Source organism: Geotrypetes seraphini, chromosome 12 (assembly GCF_902459505.1).
Source record: "Geotrypetes seraphini chromosome 12, aGeoSer1.1, whole genome shotgun sequence".
NCBI classification, from domain to species: Eukaryota; Metazoa; Chordata; class Amphibia; order Gymnophiona; family Dermophiidae; genus Geotrypetes; species Geotrypetes seraphini.
In genome coordinates, this window is record NC_047095.1 from 26,571,058 (window position 1) to 26,589,893 (window position 18,836).

An 18,836-nucleotide genomic window follows, 5' to 3' on the forward strand; every position below is an offset into this window, starting at 1 on the left:
AGGAGCCATAACGCATCCTTCAAAAATCTGGCTACATCAGGATGAGCAGCAAGGGTGCAAAGCAGGAGAGCCCAGTTATCTGAACTAGTGCTGCTCGATTCAAGATTCAAATCGATTCACCGAATCACTTTGGATGAATCGATTCAAATCGATTTAAAAACAAAAAAAACCCAGCCTTCCGATTCGGTGACTGACCCTCCCTCCTCGCCCCCTAAACAGGATCGACAGCACTGCCTCTTGCTGGCCGGCTGCTACCGCTCCTACTTTAGAGGGCGAGGGGAGAGGGTCAGTCGGGAAGTGCTGTGGTGTCCGGCTTCCCGCGCATCCATTTACCTAATGCCAGCAGCGGAACAACCTGCAGAGAGGATCGCCGGTCCTTGCAGGTTGCCATAGGCCTCAGGAGCTGTCTTCCCTCTGCCACGATCCTGCCTCTGATGTCATACACAAAATAGGGTGTTTGATAGTAGAGTTGACTCCACTTAAGTGCACACCCTTTGGATCGGGTTGTCACATGCGCTTAAATGGAGTGTGCGCTTAATAGGAGTACCACTTATTAGTCATGAAAAATCACAGTATGCTGTAGTCAAATGCAATAAAACTTTTATTCAACCAAAAACACAATGTAATACGGTACAGTTGTAGAAACAGTACTGTTTGGTCTAATGCAATAAACCTTTTTTTTGAACCAACATTTTACTGAAATAATCAGTCATTGTTTTCTGCACACAGATTGCATGATTCAGGCTGTGTATCTGACTATTGATGCTGTAAAACTGTCCATAATCATGACAGACATTTATCTTCAGATAACAAAGTAGCATGTGTAGGGACTTCAGCGCATCAGAGCAGGAAACAATTCTGCAGATGATTCATTAGTTGTGATGACAGCAGCAGTATCTCCTTCATCATCAGACTCTTGGTTGTCTGCAGTGTCCTTTATGACTGTACAGATATCAGAATTAGTGCTGTCAGATGATGTGAGCAGATCGTTGTCAACGGCGAAATACAGCTCAAACTCTTTTGACGAGAGTCCAACTGGGAGTTCAATGGACGAAGTGTCTGCTTCAGTTGTCTCATCAGATGCATGAACGAAGCTCGCCCATCCATAGCAATTTGAAATCGTTGATCATGAGACTCGACTCCATGCCTCCTGTACCATATGAAGAGAGTCGAGCACTGTCATTTTTCTCGCCAGCTCAGCAGCTCGGGGGCTGGATTCCATGCTTGCATCAATCACTGCCATCACATATCGTAGGACAAGTGACCTGTAATAACGTTTGAAGTTTGTGATTAGCCCTTGGTCCATCGGCTGAATCAAAGAGGTCATGTTTGGTGGCAGAAACACGAGTTTGATGTTGGTTAGTCTTATGTCATTGCTGTGTGCTACACAGTTATCACACAGCATTACAATGTGCATCTTACATCTTCTCATCAGATTAAGCTTCTGTAACCATTCAATCCATAATGTCACTATCATCTATGCGTTTTTGTTGCTTTCATATTCAACAGGTAGGCATTTAATGTTTTTGAAGCACTGAGGATTTCGATTCTTTCCAATCACCAGTGGCTCGAGCTTTTCACTACCATCAATATTGAAACTTAGCAGCAATGTCAATCATTTCTTTGGCACCTTGAAACCAACAGCTTCGCTGCATTTGAAAGCCAATGTTCCGTCGGGGATGGCACGCCAGTAGAGGCCCGTCTCATCGGTGTTGAACACATCACATGGTTCATATCCACCAATGACTGATGGCAACACTTCCATGACCCATCTTTCAGCACCAAATTCATCCCATCTTGTTTTTCGCCATGCTGCTTCTTAAATTTTATGCCATTATAAACTTTTCACCTCTCTAACTATCCATTTGTCACTTTGAAGTCTTCTATGCCCAGTTCTTCATATAACTGCTGCTTTCCCCATCAGCAGAAGTCCAATGATTGACAGTTGTTGACTTTTAGCTTCAGCGAACCATCGCAGCACCACCTGTTCAACATCTCCAGCCTTCCCAATTCTTTTCCGTTTTCTGGTAGGATTGCTGTTTTGCTAGTCTTTTAATATCGCTTGCTTTTTTGTAAATCTGAGAAATCTGGCTAGAATGAACACTGTAATGTTTTGCAGTAGAGACCTGACGCTCCCTTTGATCAAGTCCCTTTAACACAATGACATGTTCAGCCAAAGACAATGATTTCTGTCCACACGACACCATGGTATAGTTCCAAAAGTTCTAACACCTGGCCAGGCCTAGGCTGCAGTTCTGAAACACATGACTCATCCACGTAAGAATGTGATTGCATTTAACCGGAGTGAACATAACATGAGAGAATGGAGATTGGACCTATAACATCTGTGTGCATAAGCAGATTGTGTGTTTATTAGAATTGCAATTATCCAGAGTTTATGTCCATTGACTTTAATGTAAAAAAAACCCCGGGATCGTGGTGGTCAGGTGCGGATAACCAAAGCGTGTGCTTAACCAACATGCACTTAAGTGGAGTCGACCTTATGAGAGGTTTTTTTATAGGATCCGTGACTGAAATCTGGAACTGATGAGTCTCAGACTTGAATCTTTCAGTATTCCATCAGTTTCTGAGATCCTTTTTCCTCTCAGATATGACTAAACACCTTTTATTTGTTATTGAAAGTCATAGTTTTATTTTAGCTTGGGCTATTAATTTGGTTTTCCAATCCATCTAATTTCTTGGGTAGTGTTGACTTAAAAATCTCAATATGTATAGTTTTTAGAGGAAAGGCAAAAGAGGAGAGATATGGTAGAGACGTTTAAATACTTACATGGCATAAATGTGCATGAGTTGAGTCTCTTTCATTTGAAATGAAGCACTGGAATGAGAGGGTATAGGATGAAGTTAAGAGGTGATAGGCTCCAGAGTAATCTAAGTAAATACAGTCAAACCTCTGTTTGCAAGTAACACGGTTTCTGAGTGTTTTACAAGATGAGCAAAACACTCCCGCAAATCGTGCCTCGCAAAATGAGCATTGACTCGCAAACCGAGCTCTCGGATATGGTGGCCCAGGGATTGGTATCTGCCTGTGGGTGCCGCAGCCTCTTCAGCGGGGTAGCTTCCTTCCCTTGGGCTCCCCGTGTAGCTGCCCTCTCACTTCAGCTGATGCCTCTGCCGTCCACCAGCGCATCCCTGCTCCCAATTCAAGCCAGCTGCCATCCTGTAGAAGAATGCATACAACCTTTCAGCTTCCGAGCCAAGCCGGCCGTCGCCCCAACAATGCACGCACCACATACAAGCATGCATGCATAGCAAACTTTGGTTGTGGAACAAATCTTCTGAGTTTGCATTATGGCCTATGGGGAACTTTGCTTTGATATACGAGTGCTTTGGCTCACAAGCATGCTTCTGGAACAAATTATGCTCATAAACCAAGGTACTACTGTACTTTTTTACAGAAAGGCTGGTAGATGCGTGGAACAGTCTCCCAGAAGAAGTGGTGAAGACAGAGACTGTATTTGAATTCAAGAAGACTTGGGATAGACACATGGGATCTCTCAAAGAAAGAAAGAGATAATGGTTACTGTGGATGTGCAGACTAGAAGGGCCATTTGGCCTTTATCTGCCATCATGTTTCTATGTTTCTAAGAACTTCTGTTCTGTATTCACAGAAGAAAACCCTGGAAAAGGACCACAAGTGGCTGAAAGTGGATTCTACACTGTCCACGGAGGAAAAGTATTTATGAACTAGAAAAATTAAAGGTGAACAAAGCAAGGGGACCAGATGGGATCCATCCCAGGATACTGAGGTAGCTCGAAGAAGTTCTGGCAGGCCCTTTTACAAATCTGTTTAATAAATCCTTGGAGACGGGAGAGGTTCAATAGGAATGGAGAAGAGTGGATGTGGTCCCTCTTTACAAAAGTGGTCGTAGAGATGAAGTGGGAAGCTATAGGCCGGGTAAGCCTCACCTCTGTTATTGGAAAAATAATGGAAGCATTGCTGAAGGAAAGGATAGTGAATTTCCTAGAATCTAATGGGTTACAAGATCCAAGGCAACATGGGTTTACTAAAAGTAAATTGTACTAAACAAATCTAATTGAATTTTGTGAACTGGATCAGAAACTGGTTGGCGGACAGATGTCAGAGGGTGGTGGTTAATGAAATTTGCTTGGAGGAAGGAAGGATGAGTAGTGGAGTGTCTCAGGGATCAGTGTTAGGGCCAATTCTGTTCAATATATTTGTGAGTGACATTGCTGAAGGGTTAGAATGTAAGATTTGCCTTTTTACAGATACCAAGATTTGTAATAAGGTGGACACCCTGGAAGGAGTGGAAAACATGAAAAAGGATCTGTAAAAGTTAGAAGAATGGTCTAAGGCAGTGGTTCCCAAACCAGTCAGGTTTTCAAGATATCCCTAATGAATATGCATGAGAGAGATTTGCATACCTGTCACTTCCATTATATGCAAATCTCTCTCATGCATATTCATTAGGGATATCTTGAAAACCCGACTGGCTGGGGGGTCTGTGAAAGGGAAACAACCAGCCAGAGAGGAAGTGGGACCACTGGACGACGGAGACAGGAAAGGAGTGATAAAGGAGGAAAAAGAGATAGCTGACAGGTTAAACAAATTCTTCTCGTCAGTCTTCATCAGGGAGGACACAACCAATATCCCAGAACCCGAGGAGATTATAACCGGAGACCATGATGAAAGGCTGGTACAACTAGAGGTAAGCATAGAGGATGTCCTCAAACAGATAGACAGACTGAAGAGTGACAAATCACCGGGCCCGGACGGCATCCACCCAAAGGTACTAAAAGAACTGAGAAACGAAATAGCAGAAACACTTTGCCAAATATGTAACCTCTCCTTAAAAACTGGGGAGATCCCAGAGGACTGGAAAATAGCAAATGTCATGCCCATCTTTAAGAAGGGATCAAGGGGTGACCCAGGAAACTACAGGCCTGTGAGCTTGACCTCGGTTCCGGGAAAGATGATGGAAGCACTGGTTAAGGACACAATCTGCGAACACATAGAAAACAATGGACAACTGAAGGCGAGCCAGCATGGCTTCTGCAAGGGAAGGTCGTGCCTCACGAACTTGCTGTACTTCTTTGAGGGAATAAACAGCCAGATGGATAAGGGGGAATCCATAGACATCATCTACCTTGACTTCCAAAAAGCCTTCGACAAGGTACCTCACGAACGGCTACTTAAAAAGCTGTGGAACCACGGGGTGCAAGGGGATATCTACTGATGGATCAAACACTGGTTGGCAGGCAGGAAACAGAGGGTTGGAGTAAAGGGCCAATACTCAGACTGGCAATGGGTCACGAGCGGAGTTCCACAGGGGTCGGTGCTGGGACCTCTCCTGTTCAATATATTTATTGACGACCTGGAGACGGGGACGAAATGTGAGGCTATCAAATTTGCTGATGACACCAAACTCTGCAGCAGGGTTAGAAGCACGGAAGACTGTGAAGACCTGCAAAGGGACCTAACGAGACTGGAAGAATGGGCAAAAAAGTGGCAAATGAGTTTTAACGTAGAGAAATGCAAGGTCATGCATGTAGGGAAAAAGAACCCGATGTTCAGCTACAAAATGGGGGGAATATTGCTAGGGGTGAGCAACCTTGAAAGAGACCTGGGGGTGATGGTGGACACAACATTGAAACCATTGGCGCAGTGTGCGACAGCCTCAAAGAAAGCAAACAGAATGCTGGGCATCATCAAAAAGGGTATCACAACCAGGACGAAGGAAGTCATCATGCTGCTGTATCGCGCAATGGTGCGCCCGCACCTGGAGTACTGTGTCCAGTACTGGTCGCCGTACCTCAAGAAGGACATGGCGGTACTCGAGGGAGTCCAGAGAAGAGCGACTAAACTGATAAGAGGTATGGAAAATTTTGCATACGCTGACAGGTTAAAAATGCTGGGGCTGTTCTCCCTGGAAAAGAGGAGACTTAGAGAGGACATGATAGAAACCTTCAAAATCCTAAAAGGCATAGAGAAAGTAAATAAGGACAGATTCTTCAAACTGTGGGGACCCACAACCACTAGGGGTCACTCGGAGAAATTGAAAGGGGACAGGTTTAGAACAAATGCTAGAAAGTTCTTTTTTACCCAAAGGGTGGTGGACACATGGAACATGCTTCCGGAGGAGGTGATAGGCCAGAGCACTTTACAGGGGTTCAAGGAAGGTTTGGATAGGTTCCTAGAGGATAGGGGGATTGAAGGGTACAGCTAGAACTAGAGGTAAGTTATAAAAGTGGGCAAAAACCACTTCACAGGTCACGGACCTGGTGGGCCACCGCGGGAGCAGACCGCTGGGCGAGATGGACCTCTGGTCTGACTCAGTGGAGGCAACTTCTTATGTTCTTATGGGTCCCCCAGGACAGGTTTGGGAACCACTGGTCTAAGGTCTGGCAACTAAAATTCAATGCAAAGAAGTGCAGAGTGATGCATTTGGGAAGTAGAAATCTGAGGAAGCCATATGTGTTGGGAGGTGAGAGGCTAATATACATTGAAGGGTAGAGGGACTTTGGAGTGATAGTGTCTGAGGATATGAAGGTGCAGAAACAGTGTGACAAGGCAGTGGCTGTAGCCAGAATGATACTAGGCTATAGAGAGAGGCATAACCAGAAAAGTGTTGAAGCTCCTGTACAGGTCATTGGTGAGGCCCCACTTGGAGTATTGTGTTCAATATTGGAGACTGTATCTGAAAGGATATACAGTAAAACCTTGGTTTGCAAGTGTTTTGCAAGACAAGCAAAACATTTGATTACATTTTAACTTGATATACAAGCAATGCCTTGCAATACAAGTACATACAGTATACATGTCACAACTGAGCCGATGATTCTTCTCTCTCTGACGCTGAAAGAGTGCAGTGACTGTTCTAAACGAGCAAAGTCTTGCAATACGAGTATACAAGCGTCACATCATCACAACTGAGACGATGGTTCTTCTCTCTCTGACGCAGCGGGAATATAGTGACTGTTCTAAATGAACGAGTACATATAGTATTATGTGTTAAACTTTTTGGGTTGTGGAACAAATCATCTGAGTTTCCATTATTTCCTATGGGGAAATTCGCTTTGATATACGAGTATTTTGGATTACAAGCATGCTTCTGGAACGAATTATGCTCGCAAACCAAGGTTTGACTGTAAGAGGACTTGAAGCAGTCCAGTGAAAGGCAACAAAGATGGTAGGAGATTTGAGCCAAAAGACCTGAATAAGTATACTTTAGAGGACAGGAGGGACAGGGGAGATATATGATACAGATGTTTAAATACTTAAAATGTATAAATATAGAACCAAATATTTTCCGGAGAAAGGAAAATGGTAAAACTAGAGGACATAAATTGAGATTGCGGAGTGGTAGACTTAGGAGTAATATTAGGAAATTCTTTTTCATAGAGAGGGTGGTGAATGCCCTCCTGAGGGAGGTGATGGAGAAGAAAACTGACAGGATTCAAAAGAGTATGGGATGAACACAGAGAATCTCTAATCATAAAATGAAGGGTATAATTGGAAGAACCAAGGCTGGTACTGGGCAGTCTTGAACAGTTTATGTCCTGTATATGGCTATTTGGCTTAGGATGGCTGGGGAGCGCTTTGATGGAACTCCAGTAATTTGGTATGGTCTAGCTAGGCTGGAGTGAGCTTCAACAGCAACTCCAGCAGACTTCTGCAGTCTATAACCAAGAAATATCAATGAACAAAGACAACTGAACTTAATCATGGATTTGTAATGCATGTACCTAATGGGCAGACTGGATGGACCACTCCGGTCTTTATCTGCTGTCATTTACTAGGTTACAATATTTTTTCCCTGTGGGCTTCTGGAAGGAAGCCTTTGTTTTTCCCTCATCTTGAACTGGAATGTGGGCAGAAATGGTATTCCAGGCTCTGTCAGGTGGCTCTTCTTGAAGTTGACCACCCATCCAAGCTTCTGCAGCAAGTGGATCACTCGGTGAGCCACTAGTCTGCCCTCGGATTCAAACTGGGTTCTGATGAGTCAACCTGTATGCCCATCCTGCATAGGTGAGCCCAACTACCACCATCACCTTGGTGAAGGTCAGTGGCACCATGGCCAACCCAAAGGGCAAAGCTGCAAACTGGAAGTTTTGTTCCAACACATGGAACCGCAGATACTTCTTGTGGTCCAGAAAAATGGGAATATGCAGATAGTGCCAAGAAACTCTCCTGGCACCACTGATGCAATCCCGACCTCACCATCTCCATTTTCTGACTTTCTAATCTAATCTTCAATTTGTGAGTCGCACAAACCTATACAAGCTCAAGGCAGCAGATCAAAGAGGAAGTGGGAAAGTAATGGGGGGCATGGAGAAGCAAGGGGAGGGGCCTAGAAGTAGGGGGTGCAATACAGAAGCTGAAACAGTTAAATGTCAAAGAGGTGGGTCTTTAGGTTTTTCCTGAATGCGGTGTAGTTTATCTCTTTCCTGATTGCTTCTGGGAAATCATTCCAAGTTTTTGCACCCAGATAAGTTAGCATAGAGTGGAAAATTCGTTTGTAGTGGAGGTATTTTGTGGATGGCAGGTTTAGTTGAATTCTGTTAAGGATTCTTCTTGATGTTGACCAAACAGTAGAGAATAGTTGGATGAGAGGGGCTGCTGAGTTTCTGTACAGAATCTGGTGTAGGATACATGAAGTTTTGAAAATTATTCGGGATGATATTGAGAGCCAGTGTAGTTGCCTGATGAAGGTTTTGATTGAATCATATTTCTGGATGAGCTGCAATTTGTGGATAAGAGTGGTGTTGATGCCAAGGTATGCGGAGTGATATGAGTGGAAGTATGGTCTTGTGAGATGCAGTTGACGCATAGTGTAGATGGTCTTTTTCCGAAGGTTAGAGATTTGTGGTTCCATTGTGAGAGTGTTATCTAAGATGCAGCCAATACCTTGGTGGATTTTTCCATTGTGAGAATGATGCCTGATGAAAGAGTGAGGTTAGATATGGCATTCTGTTGTGCGGTGTGGAAACTAATGCTTTGGTCTTGATGGCATTCAGTTTCAACTTGTTGTTCATTGCCCATGTTTGGATTTTATCTATATTGTTTGAGATTTTTTCAGCAATATTAGTATGGTTATTGGTTGTAGGGATGAGGAGGAAGATGTCATTGGCATAGGATAGTACAGTTTCATCTTCCATTTTGATGTGTCCCAGCGAGTTCATGAATAAATTGAATAGGATTGGGGATAATGGGGAGCCTTGTGGGATGCCACAGATTGCCTTCCAAGGGTTGGAGTATATGGCTTGCTTTTTGACCATGTATTCATGATTTTGTAGGAATTCGGCGAACCATTTCAGTACAGTCCCTGTTATTCCGATTTCTGAGAGTTTGGCTAGGAGTAGTTGGTGGTCCACTGAGTCGAAGGCTACGGATATATCAAATTGGAGTAATATTGCCTGATGACCCGAGCTTAGCAACTGTTTGATTTTAGTGATTAGAGTGATGAGGAGCTCAGTGCTGTGCTTTTTTCGGAAGCCGTATTGGGACGTATGAAGGCAGGAGTGTTGCTCTATGTATGAGGCAAGCTGCTTACTGACATGGGACTCAAGGATTTTAGAGAGGATCGGAATGCCAGCAATCGGTCTGTAGTTAGATGCTATGGAGAGGTCTGCTTGGGCTGTTTTCGGTATAGGGGTTAAGGCTATTTTACCCATTTCTTTGGGTAGGTGTCTTTGGTTCAGGGAACTATTTAGCAGGTTGGTGAGCCAGTTAATGATATGATGTGTAGCTGATGAAAGAAGGTATGGAGGACAGTTGTCTAGGGGGCTGCTTCGTGAGGTTAGTTTTGATATTAATTTATTGGTATCAGGGATGGTAAGGTTAGTGAATGAAGTCCAGATTTGGTCTGCTTTTATGGGTTCAGTGTATTCCGTAGAGTTGTGTTGGGAAGTGTTTGTAGTGGCTGTCTTTGCAACTTCCGATTGGACCAATTTGACTTTGTTGAGGAAGAAATCTGTTAGGGAGTCTATAAAAAGATCCAGGAGGGTATGAAAACTTGAGCTTGAGCCCTTATTATTTCCAGCACCCAGCGATCTGTGGTGATTTCCATCCATGCTCCCAAATAGGCCAATAACCTCTCTCCAATACATGTAGGCTCAGCTGACAGCTTGACATCATAACTGCTTCTTTGGAGCTATGGCAGAGCAGGATCCTGAAGATTGAGGGTGCCTGGCCCTTCCAAATCTTTGTCTAGAAGTTTGAAACAATCTCTGGCCTGGAGACCTGTAGTACTTACAGACCTGAAAGGATATAAACAGCATTGTACAGTTTCATGACAGTTTCTTTTGGCTCTTGCTCTAGCTGACTCATGGCTTTAGCCAGCTCACCTGAGTTCTTGTCAGTATTACTTGCTGAAACCTGGCAGTGTCTGTTGGTTGTTATGCAGCGAGAACAGATGTCCTCTCTGACCGATTTGAACCTTTTTATACTGATAACAGCAAGCAGATAACTTGTTTTTGGACATGTGCTATCCTGTGTATGTTTGCAAGGTAAATATTGCATGCAAATGTTACTATAAAGGAAGCCCCTCAGCATTGTTATGCTTGTAACTCATCTGCAGAGTGAACACATGCACTGCCTAGAAGCCCCTCCCATAGAAAAGCTCCCCATCTGACCGTAAAGGGCTATGCAGTTTGTGAGAAGCGGAGGATGCAGGCACATAGTTTCATAGTTCATAGTTTATTAAAATTTGATAAAATGCTTCTCCTGGAATACAAAGCGTTGTACATTAAAAATTTTAAATTTAAATAGAGAACAAACAACAAATGATAAACATAGACTTTCCAAGACTGACATATTTAGCTAGGGTAGCGACATGTTCTATTCTCTTTATAGAAATCAGTGGATTGTCAAACATGTTTTGCACTGGCCTGTTGTGACAGGTACGGCTAGGCAAAACAAGGACCTCCTGAGAACTGGGGGTAGCGCCTGGAAGTCCAAAAAGTACTCTGCCCAGACTCCTAGGGACTTGAGGTTTGCTATCTGGCAAAAATTTTAGCTTATAGTCCTGCATGCTGGCCATATGTTCATCCAGGCCTTTCCCAAAAAGTAACTGTCCCTGGAATGGCAGTTTACTCAGGGTCACCTCTTTGATGAGGAATCCCCCACCCACCGTCTGATCCATAGCATCCTGTGGGCAGAAATGGAGTAAGCCGACATCTTGCTTATGACTGAAAAGATCATACAGAGCATCAGACACATAGTCCACCCCAGTCATTAAAAACTGGAGATCTTTGTCCATGATAGTGTCCAGATTGTGGCGCAACTTAGAGTGGCAAGCTCAGATGACAAAAGACACTGCCACGGCTGCTTTCAATCCTGATGCTGTAGCCTCAGAGAGCATTTGTTCACAAAATCTAATCTGCAGTCCTCGGCACCCTTCAATACCATGCTGCCTTCATTGGGAAGGGAGGTATGCTTTGCAATCTGTGCTACCAGTAAATCCACCTTTGGGGGAACAAAAAGTTGATTAAATGCAGCATCCAAAGGACAAAGCTTTGACATGACTTTGGCCACCCAAAGGGGCTCCTCCAGAACCTCCCAATGATAGCTGAGCATTTTTGTAATGTCTTGATGTTAAGGAAAGCAAGAGGTCTGTTTGCTGATGCTGCTCATAAGCAAGCATTGTGAGGCAGAGGACTGAGAAGCCTCTAGCTTCAACTCTTAGGAGGGATTCCATGATCATCCCCATAAAGTGCTGAAGGTTTAAACAGCCTGTGCATAGTTGGGTCCTCACCAAGGTCCAGAGCCTCTCCCAAATCTGGATCCTGCCTTCCCAGGTATTTTAATGCCTGTAGAGTAACCCCCTCTTTTGTTAACCTTTATGTTTTAGTTCCCCCGACCTTGAGAAAGTTTGGCGAAACACGTCAGGAAGGGGAATGGACTTTGAATAAACTAAGTTTATTATTTATATATTTATATTAAATAATTGAAATAAGTAAATATTTGGGCAATAGTACTTGGAATCATGAAGAATCCCACCACATGTATCTATTGGTAAGGGTGGATATCCGAATTCCTAAGATGTACTGTTGTAAAGAAACTGGACTAAGAAAGAATTGATAAAACATTGATATATTATCTAGCGCTACTATACTATCTAAGTTGGAGTGAACTGTTTTGGGGTAAAGAGTGAGATTCTCTTTATATATACTATAAATATTGAAAGATGGCTCAAATGCAGGTTCCCAGGTATGCAGCATCATCATCTGCTATAGAGGATTCTGACTGGGAGAGCAAAGGCATTAAAATAGAATCAGTATCTGGCGGAACCTAACTTCTAAAAATGACTCCGCCCCCTCCCCCCTCCCATCTCCAAATGACTTAGCCAAATTTTTCAACGAGAAGATCACTACCATAAAGAGCTCGTTTCCCTCAGCTATCTCCTACAACTCTCTCCCCCCGAAAGACTCCGACGCTATCCCTGCCGACAGATCATGGATTACATTCGAACTTGTTTCCGAGACCCAGATCTCTAAACTTTGCCTCAAACTTAAATCCTGCAAGTGCATCCTAGATCCCTTCCCATCCTACCTTTATGAAAAAATCCCTACACAGGCCATCTCTTCCCTTACTAACCTCATAAACAAAGTCTTACTATCAGGCCTGTTCTCCACCGAAATGGGACACATTGCCTTATCCCCTCTTCTGAAAAAACCCGATCTTGACCCTTCCTCACCATCGAACTATCGCCCCATAGCAAACATCCCTCTTTTAACAAAACTTCTAGAGACCATAGTCGCCACTCAGCTCTCCTCTTACCTAGAGAGATTCTCCATTCTCCAACACTACCAATACGGATTTAGGCCCAATTTCAGCACCGAGTCCCTCCTAGTTTCCCTAATCTCAAAGGTGCAACAACTACACGCCCGAAACAAATTTGCTGTTCTCCTACAGTTTGATCTCTCCACAGCTTTCGACGTTGTGCATCACGACATACTAATCTACCAACTTTCCGAGATTGGGATAGACTCTTCTGTCCTAAAGTGGTTCTCAAACTTCCTTCGCGATCGTTCCTACATTGTCAACACAAACGGCTCCAAATCCGCTTCATGGACACCATCCTGTGGTGTTCCACAGGGCTCTCCCCTATCCCCTATTCTCTTCAACATATATATGACCTCCCTGAAGCTCCTTAAACTATCCCCCCTTGAAACAATTTACACATATGCAGACGATATCCTCATCCTCCTCGAAACAGATCCAAACCTTACAAACCTCCAAGAGAACATCACATCATGCATAATAAGACTTCACGCCTGGTCCCTCTCAGTACAGATGAAATTAAATGAATCAAAAACAAAATTACTCTGGCTCGGCCCAAAATTAGCTCACCTGCCCGCCCTCTTCACCCTACCCACAGGCCCTGCTCTACACCTTGAGTTCTCAAGCAAGGTCCTTGGCATCACTATCGACTCCTCCCTTTCCCTCAACGATCACCTGAATTCCCTGGCAAAATCTTGTTTTTTCAGCCTCCACATGCTGAGGAAAGTTAGATCCTATTTTCACCAAAAGCATTTCACCGTCCTTGTACAATCCATCATCCTATCCAAACTCGATTATTGTAACGCCATCTACTTAGGCCTAACGAAAAAAAGTCTTCGCAGACTCCAGCTTATCCAGAACACTGCGGCTAAGCTGATTTTTGCTAAACACAAATATGACCACATCTCCCCTCTACTTACCAATCTTCACTGGCTCCCAGTACTTTCCAGAATTCATTTCAAATGTTCCTGCCTGGCTTTCAAGATCATTCACGGCATCCTTCCGCCCCTAATCCCTCTATCCTTCCTCGCCCCGACACCAACTACCACCAGATCTGCCCACAGACATAAACTATCCTTCCCCTCTCTACACGGCATCCTCCACGCAGGTAAACTGGGTAGATCCCTCCTCTCCAAAATCACCGGCCTCACTGTCCCGCTGCGGAACCTGGACTCCCTCCAACTATTCCGAAAACAACTGAAAACCTGGCTTTTCTCTAGTATATAATAATCTCTTCTCCTGATTACATCCCCTCTTTTTATGCTTTGTAAACTCTTTCTCTTCTCTCTTCCCATATTTTTTAAACTCTGTAAACCGTGTCGAGCTCCACTTCAGTGGAGAAGATGCGGTATATAAACCTAAGGCTTAGTTTAGTTTAGTATCATCCAAGTCATCATTTGACCAAGTATCTCTGACCTGTGTATGGCACTGTTGCTGGGGAACTGCAATCTTGGGAGGAGAAACCCCCAGAGCTAGCAGGGCCGCAATTCCAGGGGGTTCCATACAGACCTTGTTAATCGTATAAGGCTCAAACATCATGTATTAATGAATTCCTGATGTCCAGATGGCCCCTGCAGATGCTATTTAGCTCCATTTGGGGGTTCTCCAGCTGTATTTCACTGGGGACACATTTGCGCTGCTCCCTTGGTCAAATTTGGACTTTTTTCCTTGTCCCCGAACCGACTGGGTATTAACACCCTGAGAGACCAGAGGAGGCTAAGCCAATGACTCCCCCCACCCCCTCACATGCTGCATGGCACATGGAACACAGATGGGGCATGAATCCAAAGTATCCTGACCTGCAAAGTCAAGCAGAAATGAGGTGTTTTAAGGCAGACAGAGGCTTTTAAATTCAAATTGAGAAATCTAAGATGGTCACCATGGCAGTGATTTTAGTGCCAAAAAACAGCCCAGGGGGAGCTATACAGAAAAATAAAAAAATAGCAATTTTGGGATTTTAGAGGTGGGGAAACCTATCTTTAACTCAAGGACCCTCCAAATTGGTTTGTCAAGCTGTCAACCTGTTACTCACTGTGCCATGCTGGGTGCTGGGAGCTGCAAGAATGGAAACTGCAAACAGTTTACAGGGAGAACCTCTGCCTTAACAAGCCTGAAATCCAGACTGCGTGTGTTTTCTGACTGCCTCTGGAGCCCAAAACTATGGCCGGAGACCTCAACATCCACCGGATCAAGCGCATGCAAATGGGGTGGAGAAACAAAGTTGGCCAAGATCCTGGAAAAAGCCGCCACAAAGGCATACAGCCTGCGTTAAAGCCCATTTGCGAACAAACCTGGGGCGAGCCTTGCACCCAACTGCCGCCAAACTGTTAGTGCAGGCTGTCCAAGTTAGGGTTACCAGACGTCCAGATTTTCCTGGACATGTCCTCTTTTTAGAGGCATCCAGATGGCTTTTCAAAACCCGGCACTTTGTCCAGGTTTTTTAAAGCTTCCATGTAGGGACCACATTGGGAGGACATCTGCGCACACGCGGATGCAATGTATGTGATGTCATTACGTTGCATCTGTGCATGCGCAGATGCCCTCCCGATACGGTCACAAGGACAAGAACAGTTTGAGGAGTGACTTGGACAGGGCTGGGTAGAACTTGGCAGGGCTATGGGTCCAGATTTTACAGGAGTAAAATCTGGTAACCCTAGTCCAAGTGGGTGCACTGAAAAGCAGTCTACCCCTTGGAAGCAGATCCTCAACCTCAGAATCTGCGCTTTACCACAGCCAGAGCTGTCCCACAAAGGGGATCCTTTGCAGCACCGAAAGCCTCTCAAATTTAGTGAAAACAACTTGACTTTAAATGAAAATAAACACAAGGAGGAAAGACAAGCTCCTACTATCTCACTTGTAGGAAGACAAAACCCAGAGGTAAGGGAGGAGAAAAAAGAATGCAAATGAAGCTCCCTACAAGAGTTCTTGCGAGTAGAAGATTAACTACCCATAGGCTCAGGAATAGAGTGTCTGTTGTATTAGAAATTATATTTATTGTATCTCACCATGAACTATCACTGGACAGCATGTAGAAATTGTAATAAGTCAACAAACAAACCTGAGCTATTTGCAGCAACTTTGCTCATTCAGTTGAATAGTCAGGAAAAGGAAATACTTTATATGAGCTTTTAGATTAGTTATGTACTGCAAAAACGGTGTCTTTTTGTATATCTGTCCTGCTTCAGAAGCACATTTGCATTGAGCACGACTGAAATATATACTGCAGCAAATAAGGGGTATAAGCCAAGAATCATCCATTGTTTATACTAATGAATGAGGCAGGTGAACCTATGGCATGTTGAGTCCTGCTCTGCAACTGTTGTTTCAGTTTAAGTGTTGTATCAGCTTTCACTCACCCTGTTTTACCTTCATGCTTGTTTCCTTATCCTCATTTATTCAGTGTACCATTCACTTTACCAATCATCACAGCCACCTCTGTATCATCCTACTTTATGCAACAGTTACGGTATTCCCGCTGCAGTGTCAGTACAAACTGACAAAAAAAAACCAACCCCAAATAAACGTGATTGCACCTGCGAAAACATTGTTTTCTTTCCCTTTCTATTCCATTCTACTACCGGTATGGCAACACTATTGAGCATAACATCTTTTTTTAACCCTTAGGCTACAGGGAACATTCTGCATATTATATTAGGCAGAACAAGCTGTTCACGCACCATGGCTCAGCAGCTGCAATCCCAACTTGCTGGTGTCAACCAAAATGTCCTCCATCTCACACTGCTCTGTACAACTGCCTAGCTTACCCTATATTCTTATGAAGGGCCCTTATATTCCCCAGCTTTCAAACACAAAACTTTCGCCAGGTTTTAATTTTGGGGAAAAAATGTATAATATCCTCAAACAGGTGCTCCTTGTGACCCTGGGCAAAGTCACTTAATCCTCTATTACCCCAGGTACATTAGATAGATTGTGAACCCACCAGAACATAGAGAAAATGTTTGTATGACCTGTATATGTAGACCGCTTTGAATGTGGTTGTGTAACTACAAAAAGGCGGCATACAAGTCCTTAATCCTTATTTCACCTCGATACTTTCAAAACGTCAAAGTAATAAGCTATGCACTTTGCAATCAATTATTCCCATAATAATAAAAACGTTTTATTTAATTACCTCGTGTACAACCTAGCTTGCTTTTTAATTCTCTATGCCTTTTCAATCAAATTTTAGCTGTGAGTTCTATTTATGACACTCTGAACTCATACAATTTCCGGTTCCTCAGCTGAGCGTAATTTGAAGGACAGTTCAGTTAAATATTCAAATCGAAGATCAGTCGCGCCTTATGAGAGCTTTCTGATTGGGCAAGATGAAAGATCAGGCAATCAGCCCAATTGGTCAATAGAAAAATGGAAAGATTCTGAAACAAGAAAACCAAAAACTTGGCTTATAAAGGGATATACTGTGGAGCTGGCAATCATATTTTTCTGAATGTGCAGTGAAAGACAAACAAACCGCTTCACCGTTCTCGAGCTCCGAGAACCGCACTGCTTTACTGCGGACGCCAACTTCTCAAGAGTCTCAAAGGCTTTTAGCACCCAAGAGCTTGTCTTCTGCTTGGTTGCCTAGCGATGCGGATTAATCTTTTCTTTAGTGAACTCGAGCACACCGCTTCCCAAGTTGAAGGCTCGGGGGCGTGGCTAATTGTAATGCCAAGATCTGGATTGGAGGATGGTGATAATGAAGTCATGGAGAAGATGGGAGGTGGTGGTATTTTACAGGAACCTGCGGGAGAGCGGATAGGGAGGTTTGGTTTTAAAGAGGCCGGAAGAGCGTATTGATTGACATGGTTGTCCTAGAATTAACACTGTTAAGTCCTATTTTATTCCTACTTTTCGCTCTCCGTTTCCTCAGTACTGCTCACTTTCCTTTTGTGGTTTAGGGGAATACAGTATTGGATTTGGGTGGTGGCAAGTTACAGATAAACAAGGGACCTTGGTAAACGTTTTTGGAATATAGAACTAGGTAGTGAGCTGACACTCGAAGAAATCGCGAATTTGAATTAGAGAGTTGCGCGGGGACAGAAATCCCACCCATCCCCGCCAGGATCCTCTCCGTCCCCGCCCGTCCCCATAAAAAGCAGCAATTACTTCTGACAGGATCATCAATTCCACAGTTTCTTTTGTGTTTGCGCTGCTGTTTTCCTTGTGGAAACTATTTGGTGGAACCCTTTTTTTGTTTTCTGTTCAGATAATTAACTTACAAACCCCCCTTTTACTAAGGCTGACGTGTCCATTATATTATATGGATGAATCCTGCTTCCAAAGCCTTCCATCCCCGTGGGAGTTCTGTGGGCCAGAGGGGGGTCCCCGTGGGAGTCCCGTGGGTTAGGGGGGGGGGGATTTCCACGATCCCCGTTCCCGTGCAGACCTCTAATCTGAAACCTGTTTCTTCCACCATGGCTCTTTAACAACTTTGGGCAGACTATTTTCATCCTCTATTACCTCATCTAAAAATTCAGATTATAGCCTCTTTGCAAATATCTTGAGCTTAGATTTGGAGAGGTAATTAGGTCTTATTTCTCACTTAAAGGAGAAACCATATGTAGTCTGTGAATATATGTGGATTGAGGGTTGCTTATGTCTTGCTGCTATATTCAAGATCAGGACCTGCAGCTTGCCTACTATTACTATTAATCATTTATATTGTGCTGAAAGGCCTACGCAGTGCTGTACGTTTTGACATTTATAGATGGTTCCTGCTGAGAAAAACTTACAATCTAACTTGGACAGACAGACATGACACATAGGGTTGGGGGATGCAGAGCCCAAGGTGAGAGGAGTTAGGAGTTGAGCAGCTTTGGAGAAATGAGTTTGAGAAGGTAGTCTGAGCAAAGATAGAGGTGGGGAAGGAGAAAGACAGGAAGGGAGGGAAGATACAGATTATGGTTTTGGAGAGAGATTGAAACTATATGAAAAAGGAAAGGATTGCTGCCAGTGGTCTGAAAGTTACAAAATTATTTCCTTATCTTGCAAGACTAGCCCAGATAATTGGGTTATGTTCCCTCATCTATGAGATGGTGACAGACAACATGGACAAATTAGTGCCATCATC

At 43.8% G+C, this 18,836-nt stretch overlaps 1 protein-coding gene across 5 annotated transcripts in view; it reads right to left on the reverse strand.

Annotated features, from left to right (window-relative positions):
* LRRC8D (leucine rich repeat containing 8 VRAC subunit D) overlaps positions 1–17,366 on the reverse strand; it is a 103,862-nt gene extending 86,496 nt beyond the window's left edge. The window contains exons 1-2 of one of the 5 annotated variants that reach the window (XM_033916028.1): positions 17,238–17,366; positions 16,899–17,142 (exon numbers count right to left, since the gene is read on the reverse strand). The gene's annotated coding sequence lies outside the window, so the exon portion shown is untranslated. Of the gene's footprint in view, positions 1–16,443; positions 16,500–16,898 lie in introns of those variants that run through there. The other 4 variants (XM_033916029.1, XM_033916030.1, XM_033916034.1 and 1 more) reach the window with 4 other exon arrangements.
* Positions 17,367–18,836: the final 1,470 nt, after the last annotated feature.